Here is a 6,000-nt window from a genome sequence, read left to right on the forward strand (position 1 = left end):
GCGCGTGTGGTTAAATTCGGTACATTCAATTCAATTTTTTATTTTTAAAAAATAACAAACTTTTTTCAATAATATAAAATATAAGAATATTTAAATTTGAAGTATGATATTTTCTGTTTTTTCAAAAATAAAAATAAAAAATGAAGTATGATATTTTCAAATCTATATATATGCTTATAGTAATACAGCTATATAATTTGTAAATATATTTATCGATCGAAAAAAATTCTTAACCATGGAAATTATTGTTTATGAACGGCGGAGGAAAAAATTTATGTCCCTAATTTTCATTATGAGTGATGATTTACTATTAGAAATATTACACCGACTTCCTGATTTTCGAAGTATAGTAGAGTGTGCTTCTGTGTGTAAAAATTGGTTTTCGATTATCAATCATTCTAAATCTTATTTGAGGCGAAAATCCAATTACTATCATCGTCAAAAAAGACTTAACAATACACTTTCCCACCTATCGACTTGTTCATTTTCCTATGATTTTTTTTTCAGAGAGATCAAAGATTTTTGACTACGGACAAAGAAGGGCTTTAGAGTTTTTGCATTCGAAGGATAGTAGCAATTATTTTTATTTATGGTCTTCGTTCGAAGATTTGTTATTGGTAGAATCTTCTCAACTTGTATACATTTGCAATCCTTTTACCAAACAATATATTTTACTTCCTCAGTCTCCAAATGCCTTTCATAAATATTATAGATATGCATTAGTAGTATCAAGGGATTATGATGATACTAATATTAGTACTAAGCTTGAGTATAAAGTGGTCAAAATTAGTACCAATGTTTTTAATAAGGTAAGAATTTCTCCAGTTCGATTCGATCTCCATATAACTATTTTTTCTTCTAAGACTAGACAATGGACCTCTTCAACTAATTTCAAATTTCCTGTATTCTTTCTATGGAATCATCAAGGTGGTGTTGTTGGAAGTAATAATAATGGAATTGTATATTGGACATTAGGGTCATTCTTTCACATTGAAGCTATTGCAATTTTTAATATTATCACAAAAGAATGGCAATTGATTGGTCTTCCACTGGCCTTACATTGTGGTTGTGTTGTTAGGTGTAGTTGTAAAGAGTTGAAGGTATATGTTGGAGTGGTTCGAGGAAAAGTTGTCCTAGCCTTCTTGAAGAACTATGCTTTTATGGCTTAGGAAATTTATAATGAAGATGGGAACAATAAGATGTTTAAATGGAATTCGGTGCATTATCACGATCTAATGATGATGAGGCGATTTGAAAGTATAGACTTGCTTGCTGTTCATCCAGATGATAAAGATATATTTTTTTTTCTGATGATTCAAATAAGATTTATCAATGTCGAATTCTTGGTCAGAATAAGTGTGACATTGAAAATATATGTCATCTTCCACTTAAAGATTGCCCTAGAATGCGTGTTGTTACTCTTTTACATCCCTGGTGGCCTAATCAAATTTTCTAAGTTTTTATTTTGACTTAATTATTATTTTCTTTAAATTATTGTCATAAGTTTTAGTATATATATGATTTGAATTTTAATTTAATTTGAAGAAAATAATGTTATGACTCACTATTTATCTACATTAATTAAACTCAATAATATCATAAGTTTTAACATATTTTAATTATTGTTTTGTTTAACGTTTTCAATGGATGGATTATGATTAATGAGTAAGAGTAACAACATTTTTTTTTAAAAAAATAAGCATAAGTTTTGAGTCTACACTAATAAAAGAATGTAAATAAAAGGTAAAAAAGATATTATTACACCAGTCATACCAAAAGTAAATCTAATCATTAGCGCTTAAAACAAATGAACTTTACGGTTTGTAACATTTAACTACAAAAACTAAAATTTTGGTAAGTGCACGGTGGACACGTGACAAGTTTTTAGTGGTCCACGTAATATTAATTTTTAAAAAATAATTATAAATATTAAAAAAAATTAAAAAATCAGATTTTTTTTTCTTTTTTATTTTTTTTTAATTTAAAAAAATTAAAAAATTAATTTTTTCTTTTACTTTTTTTTTTCTTCTTCTTTTTCTTTTTTAAAATTCCCTTGAAGCAAAGCGACTTGGGGAAGGAAGTGGCTGTTGGATCTCTTGTGATAGCGTCGATGCTGGGGAAGGAAGTTAGTCCGACCGAAGACCCAACGCTTTACGTTCAATTGGCTATCACTGCTACTTTCTTCGATGGTGTTTTTCATCAGTCTGCTTTAGGATTTTTAAGGTAACAAACATAATATTATACATACATATATATGTACTCTTAAAATTAATATATATATATATATAAAATAAAAAATAAAATCTGATTTTTTAATTTTTTTTTAATATTTATAATTATTTTTTAAAATTAATATTACGTGGATCACTAAAAACTTGCTACGTGTACAAGTGTGTACACGTGAACAGTTCACCGTGGCACTTAACTATGACTTTTGGACGGAGGTGTGCAGAGCAAAACGGAACAGGGGTTAGGTAGTTTAGCCGCCAAAATTTCAATTTTTGTGGTGAAGTGTTACAAACCGTAAAGTTCAGATAGTTTAGCCGTCAATATTTTTTTTTTTTAATTTTTAAGGTGATTTACTCTTTAATGCAAACATTTTAAGATGTAGAAAATATATATTTCTTCTGCTATTTTCAAAATTTAAGAACTATTTGGTTACTCGTGATACTTTAATGATCTATAATTTTTTAAATGTAATTTTATTAATAGCAACTACATAAAATAATAGCATATAATCCAATTTAGACTTCTCTTCCGTTAGAAACACGACTAAAATTAGAATTAGTAACTTTTGTTGTTCCTTCCGGACCCCACACAATCTATGACTGATGGTTATTTAGTTTAGGTAAACAGGTTTTTTTGCACAGAAAGGTTTAGTATTGTCTCAAAGTATGCTTAGCCCAAACAACATCATCTTTGCAATCATTTTGTTCATGGCCAAAATGTCCACATAACATTAACATGGAAAACACTTGGAATTTAAATTGGATCCCAAATTGGTGTTCCTAGTTCCTACCCTCATTATATTTTAAAGCCACTTGGTCGTTGGATTCCCAAAGTTACCCACTCTCACAAGCAGGGCCGACCCTGAAATTTAGTGGGCTATAGGGTAAAAATTATTTTTTGGGCCCTTATTTAGAAAAAAAAATGGTATTTTTCAAAATCAGCAAAAAAATTGTATAATTTTAAAAGGGCAAAAATTTTTTTTTAGGCCCCTGGACTAGGTGGGCCCTAGGCACAGGCCTAGCCCGCCTATGCCCAGGGCCGGCCCTGCTCACAAGACTACAAAACAAACACAGAAACCCCACACTAACCTAAACAAATCAGGCAACTAATCCTAAAACCTCACAAAACCAAAAAGCTTTTATATAATAATAATAATCTTATTTAATACAGCATAAATAATGAATTTGTTAGACTTTTTATTTGGAATTATATTAAATTTTATTGATTTTATTAAAACTTGCATTGATTAGATAGTTCTTTGTTGTGTTAGCCCATATTGTTGGTGATCAATTGTTAATGGGCTTAGCATCTATGTGTAAAGTCTAGGTGAAGCAGAAGTGTAAGGTTTTCTAGTTAACTGAAGCTTTTGATGAGCAGGCTCAGTCCAATTTTGTAGTTAAGTTCTCTCCCTAACTCTATAAATACATATTGTTTCATCACAATTGTATACCTTTTGAAAATCAGATAAATAAAATGTTTCTGATTTAGATATCTAGGGAGGAAGACTTAGTTCATAGTATTGCACTATCAAATTGCGATAATCACTACGGATCAATCAGGTACGCATATACTTAATTATCATATATTATTATCGTGTTCTATATTATATACAAATAGATCTTGGATTTATTGTTAATTTATCTAACAGGACTATTCAATGAAATTTCACTCATGTTACATGAGAAAGAGCATGAGATTATTTTTTGTTTTTTTTTGACTTTTCAAAATGTCTCGATTAAGTCACAATATCGATCCTTCTCGTGTATTGTTTCATCACAATGAAGAAGCAACTTTAACAAAATTCTTTTTTTTTTTTTTTTTTTGTAAATAAGAGATTTTTTTTTAATTTTTAACACATTTTTTTTAAACTATATAACAACTAAAAATTTAAATTAAATGAAATTATGGTTCCTTCTAATGTTAAGCTATTTTTAGTATTTTACTGTTCAGAAAAGAAGAAAGCATTGGATTATTATTGTTCATTTGTAACACAGATTTTATATTTGTACATTGTTCTTATAGTTTAACCTCATCAACGACCGCATAGCGCAGTGGATTAGCGCGTTTGACTTCGGATCAAAAGGTCGTGGGTTCGACTCCCACTGTGGTCGATTAGTTTTTTAATTTTTATTATTTCATTTTTATGTAATAATAATAAAAAAAGGCTAATATACCTAAAAGAACTAAAATAAATAAATTAAAAGGGCCCAACCACAAGACCGATACCAATCCAAGTAGAGGAAATTACACTTAGTATGGGATTTTAAAAGTTCTTATGATAAATATGGCACATTTAAGTTTGGCCAATTTATATGGTATTTTTTTATTTTTAGGTTTTTTTATGGTATTTGATATGCCATATATATGTAATTAGGTTTCTAAATCCCATATTTAATGTTTTTATTTGTTTAGGAATTTTTATTTGTCATTGATGCCGGAAAAGTCACCGGAGTTTCTTCAGGTCGGGAAAAGTCACGGAGTAGCGGTCGGTGCGGGAAAATTCGTCGGAGTTCTTCTTGGCGCAGAAAATTCGTCGGAGTTGGCATTTTTACCGGAAAAATCACTGAAAAATCACCAAGCAACCGGTTTCTTGAAGTCTAAGAAACCGGTTTCTTGGTGATTTTTCGTTGACAATGCCAATTCGACGACTTTCGACGCTAGCCTACTCCGGCGACTTTTCGGCGGCGACAGTAAACTTCAGAAAAGTCATCAGAATTGGCATAGTCGCCGGAAAAATTACCAAGCTGGTTTACGGTTTCTTGATGAAGAAACCAGTTTTTTGGTAATTTTTCCGGTAATTTTTCTGACGACAATGGCAATTATGACGAATTTTCTAGCATTGGTAGCAACTCTGACGACTAATACACCGACATCTACTCCGGTGACTTTTTCAGTACCGACAGTAAACTCTGAGAAATTCGTCAAAATTGGCATTGTCACCGGAAAAATTATCGGACTAATCACCAAGAAACTGGTTTTTTTTCGGTTTCTTGGTAATTTTTTTTGTATTTTTTTTTCTCTATTTGGTTGATTGATGAAACTGGTTTCAATTATTTTCAATGTATATCATTTTTGTTTTGTTTTCATAATCTTTATTATTGTTGTGTAACAAAATTAGTTCCTTGATGAAGAAACCACTTTCTTGGTGAAGAAACCAGTTTCTTGATGAAAAAACCACTTTCTTGGTGATTTTTCTAATGATTTTGCTGGCGACAATGTCAATTCTGACGACTTTTTTTACGCCGGCAATAACTCTGGCAATTTTTCCAACACCAGGAACTACTCCGGCAACTTTTTCGGCACCGACATCAAACTCCAGAATAGTCGTCGGACTTGGCATTGTCACCAGTAAAATTACCGGAAAAATCACTAGTTTCGATGTTAGAAACCGGTTTCTTGGTGATTTTTCCAGCGACAATGCTAATTCTGATGACTTTTTCGGCGCCGGCAGCAACTCCGGCGACTTTTCCGGCACCGACGGCTACTCCGGCGACTTTCCGGTGTCGGCAGTAAACTCCGATGACTTTTCCAGCACAAGTAACAACTTCGGCAATCACTATAGTATTATTTGTTTTATTTTTTTAAAAAAATAAATATGAAGAGAATTTTAATATTTTTTATGGTAATTTAATTAAGTTTTTATTTTTTATGAATTTTAAATTCAGATTTCTTTTTAATGTCTTATATGGTTTTTTTTAGAAAAAAACCCATATTTTTAGTTTGATTGGTTAGATAATGCCATATTTAGTGGCATTTACTTTTTATGCCATA

At 30.7% G+C, this 6,000-nt stretch overlaps 1 non-coding gene across 1 annotated transcript; it reads left to right on the forward strand.

Moving 5' to 3' along the window:
- Positions 1-4,266: 4,266 nt before the first annotated feature.
- TRNAR-UCG (transfer RNA arginine (anticodon UCG)) lies at positions 4,267-4,340 on the forward strand. The gene has a single exon. It is a non-coding gene; the product is annotated as a tRNA-Arg (tRNA).
- The last annotated feature ends 1,660 nt before the right edge of the window (positions 4,341-6,000 follow it).

This window comes from Cannabis sativa, chromosome 4 (assembly GCF_029168945.1).
Source record: "Cannabis sativa cultivar Pink pepper isolate KNU-18-1 chromosome 4, ASM2916894v1, whole genome shotgun sequence".
Taxonomy (NCBI): Eukaryota; Viridiplantae; Streptophyta; class Magnoliopsida; order Rosales; family Cannabaceae; genus Cannabis; species Cannabis sativa.